At 40.5% G+C, this 14831-nt stretch overlaps 1 protein-coding gene across 4 annotated transcripts in view; it reads right to left on the reverse strand.

Moving 5' to 3' along the window:
- The window catches only part of wdfy3 (WD repeat and FYVE domain containing 3), a 99902-nt gene extending 86984 nt beyond the window's left edge, over window positions 1-12918 (reverse strand). For 3 of the 4 annotated variants that reach the window (XM_053674582.1, XM_053674581.1, XM_017452023.3), the window contains exon 1: window positions 12701-12918. The gene's annotated coding sequence lies outside the window, so the exon portion shown is untranslated. The remainder of the gene's footprint in view (window positions 1-12700) is intronic. The other variant, XM_053674583.1, reaches the window with a different exon arrangement.
- Between the last annotated feature and the right edge of the window lie 1913 nt (window positions 12919-14831).

Raw genomic sequence — 14831 nt, forward strand, 5'->3', positions numbered from 1 at the left:
TCAGTCTGCAAGGAATTGTGGGTGCTAACAGATGCTTAGCTGTAGGCTAGATATTGAGGAATGGTAACTCGGGCTAAACAGATGCATTTATGTATAAATGTACGGATATAAACATCGTATTCGGGATACGGCTGCACCCCGAATCTATGAGGTGCGTGTAAACATGGTCGTTGTTACCTTTTGGTCTTGTACGGGAACACAGTGACGTGGATGTGCATAATCCCATTAATAACCGCAACATTCAAGTACGGTCATGTGAAAAAATAAGTACACCTCACGGAAATTGTTGGCTTTCTTGACATATTTGGACAAGCAAACATTTGATCATCTTTGAAACAGTGGCTGTTAATGAAGGTGACATACTTGAACAAAACCACAAGGAAAATGATATTTTTCAATCATTTGTTCAACAGAAATAGCACCAGATGTGATATTCTCCTGTGGAAAAAGTAAGTGCACCCTTGGCCTGAGAAGCTAGTATTGCCCCCTTTAGCAGACCACTCTGTTTGACCACTCTTCCATGCAATATTCTTTCAGTTATATGATGTTTGAGGGTTTTCATGCATGTACTGCCTGTTTCACAACGTTTCAACCGGATTCAAATCCGGGATTTAACTAGGCCATTCCATAACCCTCCATTTCTTCTTTTTGAGCCATTCCTTAGTGGATTTCCTAGTGTGCTTATTATCATTATCCTGTTGAAGGTTTCACTTTCTGTTCAACTTCAACTTTCAGACAGATGACCTCACATTATCTTCAAGCGCTCTTTGATATATTGCAGAATTCATAGTTGAATCAATGAATGCACGCTGTCCAGTCCCTGAGGAAGCGAAGCAACCCCAAACCATAACATTTCCACCACCGTGCTTCACAGTTGGTATGAGGTGCTTCTCCTGAAAAGCTGTCTTTGGTCTGTGCCAAACATGTCTGCTGTTACTTTGGCCAAATAGCTCTATCTTTGATTCATCTGTCCAGAGCACATTATTCCAAAAGGCCTGGTCTTTGCCTATATGATCACTGGCAAACTGTAGTCTCGCAAAGCCTTTTTCCTGGCACGCCCCTTTTTGCATCAGACGGTCTGCTCTTGGGCTGAATTTGCTGGGACGGCCAGTCGTTTGAAATCTGCGCCATATGTAGATGATTTTCCTTAAAGTGGAATGATGTATTTCAAAAAATTTGGAGATATTTTTAAATCCCTTGCCAGACTCAGACATACACAACCTTTTTTCCACAGGAATTACAGAACTCTTTAGATCTTGGCATGATGACACCACACACCTCAATAGCAAAGGGAACACCAGACACTAGAAATGAGGGAGTATAAATAAGACAGGTTCCACCTGCACTCCCTAAGCAGATTCTAATCATTGGCACCCAATCTAGATTCAATTCCTGATTCAAATTTTATGGATTTACCTTTGGGATGAACTGGAACGCCGACTGGACCCCAGGCCTCCTCACACAAGATCAGTGCCTGACCTCATTAATGCTCTTGTGCCTTAATGAGCACAAAAATCCCCCCCCCCCAGTCGCACTCCAAATTCCAGTGGAAAGCCTTCCCAAAAGAGTGAAAGTTATTATAACAGCAAATGTGGACTAAATCAGGAATGGGATGATCAACAAGCACAAATGGGTGTGATGGTCAGGTGTCCACAAACCTTTGGTCATACAAACTACAAGCCAATTTGGGCCAAAAAAATTCAGTTGCATCCCTAATAAATACTGTTAACTGACGTTACCTATATATTTGATTAACGTGAGCCAGAATTGACATATATTCAACGATTTTATTTCATTTTAACGATCTCCATTTACCACGAAAGACAGCGAAGCCGCATCATGCAGGAAAATGGAGTTGAGCCAAATGATTACTCATGTGAGATTGCGGGAAGGGGGCGGGGCTTCCAGAGGTGTCCGTTATGCTGCATTCGTCCCTGGATGTGGGATTTGAGCTACAACTTGGAGGAAAAAAAACATGGGACACCTCCATGTTCGTCTTCTGTCGATGTTTTTTCCTGACTGCGGGTCTGGAATTACTATTATAGCATTAAACCCAGTGGAAAATTTGGGCGGAGAAGACTAACGCGTCTTTTCGAGTAATAACTCGTAGCAGCGTACTCTGAGGTTACGATGCGGAAAAGGTCGGCGGGTCTTGTGCGCTATTTATAAAAAAAAAAAAAAGAAAATGGATAAAAATGCATAAATCACTGCCTGAAAATATTAATGATCAGACTATACATTCTAATCACACAGTGCAGCCATGACAAATTAAAAAAAGCAATAAAGATTGGAGCCCGGTAATGGTTGTTAAAGTTTAATTACAGTTGAATGTTAACTCCAGTAAACTGTGGTTAAGCATGTGGTTAATGCTTTACTCTTTACTGGTATTCTCTAACTGGTACGATGCAAACGGAAAAAAAAGGATAAATAAACTAAAGGCTCATTAGAGGATTAAAAGAGTTTGTGAGCTTTGTGTTATGTAATCGCAAAAACCTCACTTCACATGTGACAAATTCAGAGAACCGAGACTCAACATTTCCATCGTTTCCAAATACAAAAAAAGGGAAGTTGAAACAAAGCCAGTTGCCTGATAAAGCTAAATTTGTCATTGTCCATGAAAACAGAAGAAAAGTTTTGGTTCACCCAAATTCTAGTAGTCACTGGACTGTCTTATTTTGACTCATTCAATAAATTTTTTTTTTTTTAATAAAGCTTTTGTTCAATCTGAGTCTAGTCAAGGCAAAATGTCGGATAAGCAAGCCAATAACATCAGAGATAAACTACAAATACTAATTTTATATATATAAAACAAAAAGAGCAACACATTTCAGATGCCCATAGCACTACGATTCACATGCAAAGCACCCATGATCACGATCGACATATTTACCATCTCCATAATCCTACCTTAGAAATCAATCACACTATTGAAGATATAAACGCTCCAAATACGTACTCAGAAAATAAATACAGCACAGCGAGTGTACTATCAGCGTATCCCGGGTCGAAACAGGAAACCTGTTATTACAATAGACCCCTTATCAAGAACAACTGTTTCCCATTTCACCAAAACCATGTAAACAAGGCTTATTACATCACATCCATTCTCCCAAATTCTGTCTAATAATCCAACATCATGATGTCTAAACAAAACAAAGCACCATCCTTACACAGTAGGGACTCATCCTGCGACATCTCAAATCAAGAACAAAGCACAAAACAGAATTTTGTGTCTGTGGTTGAAAGAAAACGGTGGTCAGAGACACCAGCAGGCTGTAACGAAGCAGCTATTTCAAGACCACCATGGCAGCAGATCAAACCGCACCAAAAAGGCGTGTAAACAAACCCTCTTGTCACCATGGAGAATGTGTTTTCCATACCTACTGCTCTCCCGCTGCTCTGCCAGCATCCCTTGGTATCATCGATGGAAAGGCAATTCGAAAGGAACCGGGGAGATAACGATCCTTGTTTTTTCCGTACAGGAGGAAAGCTCAGCGTTTATGAGGCGTTATGGGCGCGAGAGGAGAGTTTTATTGGCACTGCCAGGCGACTCGGGTGCCAGCCTGCAGGGACTGGCACAGCTGATGCTCCCCTGTCACCAGCTGTACCACGCGGGTGGATAATGGGAGGGGCGCTTCTTTCACACCAGGAGATACCATCTGGGTGCCATGGCGGGGGAGCAAAGAGACACAATCCATCGAAAACACGCAGCACACAGATTTTTTTTTCTTTTTTATCTCACCGTGTTGTCTCATCATCGTAGCTTCTTCTATTTATTTGATTATCAAAAACAGTAAATAGCCTGACTTATACCATGGATCTGTTCAGGTCTATATTAATGCACTCGCTCTTATATGTTATCGTTTCTATAGTAACAGCTCATTCACTTGGACTTGTGTGGCAGACGCTCCATAAAATCCAAGACTGATGTTTAACAAAACATCTTTAACAAAGGGGTGCACGGTGGCTTAGTTTGCCTCACACCTCCAGGGTTGGGGGTTCAATTCCCGCCGCTGCCCTGTGTGTGTGTGTGTGTGTGTGTGTAGAGTTTGCATGTTCTCCCCATGCTGGGGTTTCCTCCGGGTACCCTGGTTTCCTCCTCCAGTCTAGTGCATGACCAAAGTGTGAATGTGAACATGATGGTGCACCCTGCCTTGTGCCCCATGCTCCCTAGGAGACACTCAGCCTCTCAGGATAGGTCCCCCATGACCCTGAAGGATAAGCGGTATGGAAAATGGATGGATGGATGTTTAACAAAGGAAAATATATAGTGAATATATACACATATATTTTATATTAGGTGATGTTTAACATAAGTCATTTATTAAATATTTATGGAAGGAGTCTCCAGTGTCGGTGCTTTGTAACAGTCAAGAAGTTTTCGTCACTGGGAATGTCTTCCGGACAGACGACTTTTCGCCTTTTGGTTTCTCTCACAATTCATGTTTTTCGTCAATATGTATTTATTATCTTCAAGAGAGTAAAAAGAGACTGGCGAGAGACTGTTTATAGCTTCTGTAAACAAGAACTAACTTGTCTTGTGGACATCTTACAACATTAAAATAACCGTAGGTTGAAATACAGGACATTTCGTCCTGATATAATGGAGCTTAGCAAAAACGGAGCTTCTTGTCATCCCAGCCTTCCCCTTAATCAACCACAACCTCACTGTATAGCTTGGCTGAACCACACTGAAGCCAACCAGGACAGCCAGAAACCTTGGGGTGACTTTCGATGAACACTTGACCTTTACAGACCACATTTCAACAACTGCACGATCCTGTAGTTTCATTCTAAACAACATCAAGAAAATTAGACCCTATCTCACCAAACAGGCTACACAGCTACTAGTCCAGGCTCTTGTTGTTTCAGGCGGCTGTGGATCGGGTGGTAGAGCGGGTTGTCCACTAATCGTAGGGTTGGTGGTTCAATTCCCGGCCCATGTGACTCCACATGCCGAAGTGTCCTTGGGCAAGACACTGAACCCCAAGTTGCTCCCGATGGAAAGTTAGCACTTTGCATGGCAGCTCTGCTACCATTGGTGTGTGTGTGAATGGGTGAATGCGAAACAGTGTAAAGGGCTTTGGAACCGCTAAGGTTAAAAAAGCACTACATAAGTGCAGACCATTTATCATTTACTTGTTATCTCAAAACTGGACTATTCAACGCACAACTCCGAGGTCTCCCAGACAGCTCCATCAAACCCCTTCAGATTATACAGAATGCAGCAGCATGCCTTGTTTTGCAACCAGACCAAAAGAACGCGTGTCAGACCCTTCCTCCTCCTCCACTTGCTTCCTGTAGCCGCCCGCATCAAATTTAAGGGCTTGATGCTGGAAAAAAAACTCCATGGGGTGAAGTCAGACCTGTTCTAGCTCCGCCCACCTGGGCAGAGTTATGCCAAAAATCCAAGCTGTGGAGATAACGCTCAGTGTGTTTCAGGCTGGAGAAGTGTGTTTGTGTGTTGCTTTGGGTTAGGAGCGGTGAATGGTTCTGCAGACTTTAACAATTCACCAAAATGCTTAAACACTTACCCACACACCCCCATTTTGCCATTTTATCCAAAAATAAATGACTGCTTGTATAAACTTCTGAATCAGCAGGCTGACCAAATGAACCAAAGTCATTTTCATAGTACAGCACTGTTACAGAAACCAGAAGTGAGAAATGAACCTCCTACACAGGGCTGAAGAAAAACCCTCTTCATTAAGAAGACCAACATTCAGGTGGATGCTTACTTTACAAGAGAAATATGACTTTCTGAGACCCATAAAGCTGGTTTACAGCAGGTGCCATTATTTACACATCCTTATAAGCACCGTGGTTTAAGATTTCAGGACCTGAGTTTTCAAAAATGGAAATGACTCAAATTCACTCTAGACAGTTCCTTAACCCTGAGAGGGATGCGGGTTATAATATAACTCACATATACAGAGCAAAGCACTGAGATCTGTAAACACACCAGAACAGTGACAACTAAAGGCACGGACAGAAAAAAAGAAACTGATTCTTCAGTCTTCTTTCATGCTTAGTACACTTAACACAAACGCAACCCCAAAATACTGCCTACCTCAGCAACCTTGCGCTGAATGGAAGCTAGGCTAGGCATTTTGAAAAAAATGAATGAGGAACACTGGCCAGAACTCAAGTACAAGCTAGACTGATAAGAGACTAATACAAGTACAGGTCCTGGGAATGATCAGAATGTGTGAAAAAAATCCACTACATTACCAAGAAAGTTATAAAGACAACTTTTCAGGTTTGAAAGCCACATGACATTTATTTTAAATTCAAACACTTATCATCATAACAACTGTCTATAGTAGTACAGTGCTCTCCACTACTATTGGCACCCTTGGGGAATATGAACAAAGAAAACTGTGAAAAACTGTCTTTACTGATTTGATCTTTTGTTCGAAAAATTCACAAAAATACTCTGCTCTCATGGATATCAAACAAATGCAAACACAACATAGGTTTATATATATATATATATATATATATATATATATATATATATATATATATATATATATATAAATATATATATAAATTGGTTAAATCAAAAGGTCCTGCCATGACCATCCTAGTCCCCTGACTTGAACCCCATAGAAAACCTGTGGGCTGAACTGAAGAGGAGAATCCATCAGCGTGGATCTTGAAATTTTTAGGATCTGGAGAGATTCTGTATGGAGGAACGGTCTCAGATCCCTTGCCATGTATTCTCCAACCTCATCATGTACTACAGGAGAAGACTCAGAGCTGTTATCTTGGCAAAGGGAGGTAGCACAAAGTATTGACTAAAAGGGTGCCAATAATTGTTGCACACCTATATTTAACAAATATATTTTTTATGATAAACCTGTGTTGTGTTTGCAATTGTTTGATTTCCATGAAAGCAGAGTATTTTTGTGATTTTTTTTTTTAAACAAAAGATTAAAAAGTTAAACAATAAAGACAGTTTTTCACAGCCTTCTTTGGCCATATTTACCAAGGGTGCCAATATTAGTGGAGGCACTGTACACAGTATACACAGTACAAACTTTCAGACACAGCTCTAATTTCATTAGTCAGTTGTGGACTCCAAATGCAGTTGATATATAGGGAGAAAAAACCCTGGGGACATACTATCTTAGGAAAATAATCAACATCAAGGTGGTGTGATGCCCCACAATGCAAAGCAAAGTTACTGTCATCATCCCAATGTTGATTACTTCCTATAACAGCACCTCCCAAAGATAGTGTTTTATTTCACTTATACCACAGTATAACACCACTGTAACTTGCCAACAATAATAATTTTTATTAGCATTTTTATCTATTTATAGTTATGTCAAATGTTGTGAAATGTCCTTGAAACAAGTTAGATCATCTCAAATCAATTACATTATAACAGCAATAAATTATTGTTCCCATGACTTCTTATGTTAAAAAAAGCGTCACCATATCAATAATTATATCTTTTCTTTGTTAAATAAGAGCACATTTTCATCCTTGTGAATGAGCTGTTACTATAGAAACAATAACTATGTTTGAATCCACATCATGAGATACCGCATACATTTTTTAAAATTTATTTTAAAAACGCTGGATGGAAACACCTTATGTACTCGTTTGAGGGGGATATTTTTTTTTTATTCCATTAGAAGACTTGCGCATAGACTAGGATGGAAACACGTTTACTGAATAAATTCCTTGATGCGCTTAAAACAAAATAAAAAGTCATGACGCCTCAACAAGTCATGTGATTGGATAACCGACTGATGTGATGGGATATTCCGCACATGTGGCCAACTTATACAGAGCAATGGCAGTGCGTTTTTCTTTGGGAACTGGGGCGCAGTGGGTCGTATAATGATAATGAGTCTTTATTGATCACATATACATTACAGCACAGTGAAATTCTTTTGTTCGCATACCCCAACATGCCAGAAAGTTGGGGTCAGAGTGCAGGGTCAGCCATGATACAGCACCCCTAGAGCAGAGAGGGTTAAGGGCCTTGCCTAAAGGCCCAACAGTGGCAGCTTGGCAGTACTGGGGCTTGAACCCCAGACTTTCTGATCAGTGACCCAGAGCCTTAACTGCTAAGCCATCACTGCCACATATACATTATAATCAATCATAGTTATATATAGTTATACATATACACACACACACACACACATATATATATATATATATATATATATATATATATATATATATAAAACTGCACTAACCAGCAAACCAGTCTTGCTGCACAGCATCTCAAATGTTGTTTTTGTTATTCTGAAATGCCTGAGCCAAAGTCTGTCATCGAAATAAGGTTTGAGACAGGGTTTCGTCCGCGGGCGCCAAAGTGCAAGAAATGTATTATATTGGAATAAAGAGGCATGGAGACTTCCCCGGTTGCAACAACTTCCATTTGTATTAATTAATACTCTGTGCAAGTTTCCCTGGAAGTCATGATTTTGTTCTCTTGAACACATGGAATGGAAATGGTGCTTTATTCGCAAATGGTTTATACATTACTCCAATTTCCAGAAGCTAAATTTGCAAGTTGGATGGAGACATAGCTAATGATGTGTTACAACATTAATACACACCTGCGATCTGAACTACAGCTGGAACTACTGTCAGAGCTGCTGTTAAAGAAAATGAATTCAATTCAGTTTTATTTCTATAGCGTTTTATACAATGGACGTTGTCTCAAAGCAGCTTTACAGAAACATATAAACACAGGATACAGATTTTAAGTGTGTGGATTAATCCTAATTGAGTCAACCAGTGGCGGTGGTGGCGAGGAAAAACTGATGATATGAGGAAGATGATACGAAGAAGAAACCTTGAGAGGAACCAGACTCAGAAAGGAACCCATCCTCATCTGGGTAACAGATAGTGACTACGTTTACATGGACAGCAGTAATCTAATTATTGACCTTATTCTGAATAAGACAATATTGTGATTAAGGTGTTTACATGAGTTGCTTTTACAATACTCCTTTCATGTTCCTATTTTACATGTTATAGAACACGATCGATTAACATCCCCACGCCACACTGTCTGATGTTCCCTCCAGAATTTCACACATCAGCATACAGTTCGTCTTCGTTATGGTACCGTATACAGTTCTGGCTTTTTAATTTTATGAAAGCTTCAAGTGCAGGTAATGATTTGTCGTGCTATACGTGCAAATAGACGACTGCTTGAAGCCGTGAGCAGCGTCCGAAACCACGTACTTACCGAGATACATGTATTTCTCCTACTACATAGTAGGTCAGTACGTGGTTTGGGACGCAGCCGTGCTCTCTTGTTCGCCGTAAAACGGTTGCGCGCTGCCGTGTGTGTACGTGTCCTGTCGCAAAATACGGTGAAAACTCCCACACGACGTTAATAGTGTGAATAAGGTGTGTACATGTCTGTAATACACTTCGATAATGCGACTAAAACAGGAATATTCCACATGTATCAATTCAATTTGTGTTTCTTCGAGTATGACTTTCATCGGATTAAGGTCATCAATAATCGCGGTTTACGTGCTAGTTTCTTAATCAGAGTATCGTCTTAATCGGGTTCATATCGGATTATTGTTGTCCACGTAAACGTACTGAGTGTGAAAGTAAAAGAAAGTTCATTATGGTTTGTACATGAAGTCTTTGTTGAACTAGTCCAATTAATCAGCACCTTCTGACTAATCCGATTACAGAATTCAACAACGCACAATGTAAACATAATTAATCTTCATCATCTATCAAGGTCTATAAATCTTTTTAAAATAAAATAAAGGATATTCCTGCTGTAATGTCTGCCAGATATGACCTCTTTTAAAGCCTGTAGTCTGAGCTATGAATAAAGACTAGTCTATTTTATTTATTACACATGAATACACCAGGAGATACCAGTCTCTCCGATTTCTCTTTCTCTTGAAGTTAATAAGACAAAAATATGCAGCTTGTCATGTTACTGAGAAAACACACACCACAAACTGGTCTGTCCTGAAGACTTTCGCACGGAGGAAACCTTTAGATTATGTTGAGCGTCAACCGTGCAAGTCTGATTGAGCTGTTACTATAGAAACCATAATTAGTATGGATTACTAATTATAGATTTGAATTTCAGCAGGGACGACCGTGAGCATTGAGAAGTCAACAGCACTGTCGTATAATGATGGCAATAGCTCTATTTGGATTGGATTCGTTTATCAGGGGGACGGTGTTGATACGGTTTTTTGTTGTTGTTGTTTTTCTTACAGGTCTCCTCGGTGATAAAACTCTCACATCCAGACCGCAATAAAATCAGCACAAGAAGAGCACCCTTGTACTGGACTGTATTTTCTACAAACCTTACTATGTTTGCGTCGTGTGGTCTGCCTTCAATATCTAATGCTAAATGCTAATAAGTTACCTGTAAATAATTAGCAGTTTAAATATAAACAATTAAATCAGTCGGAATATTAATTTATCAGCATTTCCCATGAGATATTTAAGGAACTGGCAGTGATGCAACTAGTCATTATTTACAGAAGAGTAAAAGTTGATGATATTATGCATATGTGAATATAAGGTAATGTTTTATACCTGTAGCTGTCATTATAGCGGCTCCTTTAATCACTCTACTGGATCTCGCCTTTATTTAATGATTTTATTTCATTTTCACCTGAAACTGCTTTTCTCCAGGTAGTGTCTGTAGACCAGGTTTTACCGACCAGACCAAGTATCTGGCTGAGTGCCGTTTCTAAAGCCTCCATTTTACATGTCATGACTTGGGACTTCTCTCGCGCGCTCTCTCTCTCTCTCCCTCCCACCATCTGTATGTCTCTCTGTCTATCTCTCTCTCTATCTGCATGTCGCAATCTCTCTGTCTGTCTCTCTCCATCCATCTGTATGTCTCCCTCTCTGTCTGTCTCTCTCTCTCCATCCATCTGTATGTCTCTCTCTCTCCCTCTCTGTATGTTTCTCTCACTGTCTCTCTCTCTCTCTCCCTCCCTCCCTGTCTCTCTCTCCCTCCCTGTCTCTCTCTCCCTCCCTCCCTGTCTCTCTGTGTCTCTCTCTCCCTCCCTGTCTCTCTGTGTCTCTCTCTCCCTCTCTCCCTGTCTATCTGTCTCTCTCTCTCTCTCTGTCTCTCTCTCCCTCCCTCCCTGTCTTTATGTCTCTCTCCCTGTCTGTCTCTCTCTCTGCCTCCCTCCCTCTCTGTATGTCTCTCTCTCTCTGTCTGTCTGTCTCTCCCTCCCTCCCTCTCTGTCTCCCTCCCTCCCTCTCTGTCTCTCTCCCTCCCTCCCTCACTCGCTGTCTGTATGTCTCTCTCTCTGTCTGTCTCTCCACCTCCCTGTATCTCTCCCTCCCTGTCTCTCTGTATGTCTCTCTCTCCCTCCCTCACTCGCTCGGTCTGTCTGTCTGTCCCTCTCTCCCTCCGTCTCTCTCCCTCCCTCCGTCTCTCTCCCTCCCTCCCTCACTCGCTGTCTGTATGTCTCTCTCTGTCTGTCTCTCCCTCCCTCCCTGTATCTCTCCCTCCCTCCCTGTATCTCTCCCTCCCTGTCTCTCTGTATGTCTCTCTCTCCCTCCCTCACTCGCTGTCTGTATGTCTCTCTCTGTCTGTCTCTCCCTCCCTCCCTGTATCTCTCCCTCCCTCTCTGTCTGTCTCTCTCTCTCCCTCACTCTCTCCCTCCAGGTCATGCCCTGCTCTTACTGGTCCGGTGTCAGTGTTATGACTCTGTAAGGAGTCGGTTCGATGGCTGGTTTCCAAACGGCTCCCTACTGCTCCGACAGTGCGCGTTATTTCATATCGGATGTAGCGCACTTAGGTAGGAAGCAGCGAGCCATTTGGGATTCGACCAATGACTTGCACATAGCTTAAGTTTTACTTGTGAACAGCTGTCCTGTATTCTCTCTCTCTCTCCCTCTGAACACACACACACACAAACAGCTGTTTATCGAGGAGAGGATAAACTAACAATATAACACACTATTTTCCTCACTTTTATACCTAGCAGTAATTCAGAATTCCAGTAAACACAGACAAGAAATATCACATTAGGGCCCTTACTGTAAGTGGAGGAAGGGCGAATATATTTCATTCTTCTCTTCTACACATACACACAACCATATTATTATTATATATTTATATTTAAGCAACTGTACATGTATGATAGTGAAGTGAGAAGCTGCCAGCTACCCGGTGTTTCCATGGACAGGTAGAAGGACATGTCCTGCGCTGATAGACTGTAGTGAAGGTGGAGGCTACACAATTAGCACCATCAATCACTTACATCCGTCTAACGCTTCTGTTGTGTTTTTGTTCAGATAAACAAGCGCATTAATGCTGCAGACAGCTCGTACATAAACTGTATCCAAGAGCTGTCATTTACCCTGTGCTATTATTTCCTGTGTAAAACAGCCAGTGTAAACAGTAAACAGAAAACAGTAGATACATCCCGCTGTGTCTCTCTTCCCTCTGCGCAGAAGATGCTAAGCTAGCGTTAGCGTTAGCAGGCTAGCCAAACACTTCTAACATAGAAGCTGTATTCCCGCGAACAGTCAACAACAACAACAACAAGCGTTTTATAACACACCAAGTTATTTAAATATCAACACACACACACACCGGACGCGCACGCGCGCGCTGCAGGAGGTGCCGGAGTGAGAGCTGGCTCGTTAGCACTCCGCTAGCGTTCCCGTTAATGTTACTCACAGCAGCGGCTCGCGCTATCAATGTACAACTTACCGCTAATGCCGAAGCTCTGAGGTCGGAGAAAACCGGGCGTTTAACGGACTGGATGTCACTTCAGTATATTAATGACAACCTCCTTTTCCGTTTTCCATCCATATTTGACGCATAATGAGCACAACGCTTGATGTAGTGGCTACTGTTTCGGAGTGAAATCAGCTAGTGGCCATATTTAATCCTCGCCATCCCAACAACACAGGATCCTCATCCCAGCTCCACTCCACTCCGAGTCAGCGCTCAACGCTTCCACACCGCCGCCTGTCTGCCGCACGAAACACAAGCAACACTGACACCTGCTGGTCAAACGCCGGAATAGCACCTCATTTCATTCGAGCTAATTTAGTCCAGGTATATATATATTTTTATATAAATGATATATGTATATATGTATGTATGTATATTATATATTAGGGCGCACGGTAGCTTAGTGGTTAGTATGTTCACCTCAAACCTCGTATATATATATTTTTAATATAAATTACATATGTATGCATGTATGTATGTATGTATGTATGTATGTATGTATGTATGTATATATATTATATATTAGGGTGCACGGTAGCTTAGTGGTTAGTATGTTCACCTCAAACCTCCAGGGTTGGAGGTTCGATTCCAGCTGCTGCTTGTGTGTTCTCCCCGTGCGGCGGTGGTTTCCTCCTGCGTGGTACTCCAGTACTCCAGTTTCCTCCCTCAGTCCAAAGACATGCATGATAGGCTGATTTTCGGGTCCAAAGTGTCCAAAGTGTCCATACTGTGTGAATGTGTACGTGAATGTGCCCTGAAATGGATTGGCACCTCGTCCAGGGTGTCCCCCGCCTTGTGCCCGATGCTCCCTGAGAGACGCTCCAGGTCCCCGTGACCCAGTAGGATAAGCAGCATAGAAGATGGATGGATATATTACATATTATATTATACATGTATAACTTTTTAAATTGTATTTTTTTAAAAATACTAAACTGTTTAAACATACCAAAATATTTTATGTCACTAGTTTATATAAACCAAAGTATTTATGTTCTAGATTAATTTTAATATATGCTTAGGATCTATGCAACTATCCTTTATTTTAATTTTTCAAATTTATGCTGTTTTAACTCATCTTATATTGCCTTTTATGTACTCACTATAAAGCATTGTAACACATGCTCAATAAAACTTACCAGTTAATTTCCTAATAAAACTGCACAAATTGTACCTCAGACTAATTTTTTTTTAAAGCAAAGGGTCGTCACAACAAATACTGACTTTGTTTCATTTATTACTGTTTACTGCTCTTTATAGTATTTTTTAAAAATGTAGAATAATATAGTATAAAGCATTTTAAGTTCATTTTAGCTCACAATTTAGTATTTTAATACATGCTTAGGTTTTATGTAACTAGTTTACATTAACCTAAATGTCATAAAAAAATATTATTCTTTTATTTTTTTGTGGGACCAAACTGTAATTATGGGTTTTCAATATCATGAAATCTTATTCTTTACAACCCTATTAACAAAGTTGAAAGAGTATTTGATATCAGTGATTATAACTCTTTAGAATCTCTTCCTCTCGGCATTCTGAAATGGAAATAATTATATATATTTTTACATTATTGCACATTATGAGATTTTCTCAAAGGTATACATTAATGCCAATATTATCAAAAAATTTACTCACTAACAAGAAACACTTTAAAGTTCTGTAGCAAATTTTTCAAACGCAATTTTTTATTAATACTGTATTATTACTGTAAATGATAGCCTGTCCCCAATGTGTGTGTGTGTGTGTGTGTGTTGATTCCCAGGCTACCAGTAAACGAAAACATTAAACCAGATTTCTAACTGTGTATCGAGAGTGTCTGATATAAATTGAAGTGCTCTCAATTTGTTCTGTTTTTTATAGTTCCTGAAGAGCACAGTAAAATTTTTAATAACCATACAATAAACGAACATCGGGGGAAAAACATCAGAAATGAAGTTTTCCGTTTGGATCTGTAAACATGAGCCATGGTTGAGCATTAACAAAGAATTATTTCATCATTACATTATTTTTCATGAACTGTTACATAAAATCCTTGGGCTTATTCCTGACTTGGTCTTCGTAGATGATATAATAGCTATAATAAAGAATGCACAGCAAGTGGAAG

The sequence above is a fragment of the Ictalurus punctatus genome, chromosome 22 (assembly GCF_001660625.3).
Source record: "Ictalurus punctatus breed USDA103 chromosome 22, Coco_2.0, whole genome shotgun sequence".
In the NCBI taxonomy this organism is placed as follows: domain Eukaryota; kingdom Metazoa; phylum Chordata; class Actinopteri; order Siluriformes; family Ictaluridae; genus Ictalurus; species Ictalurus punctatus.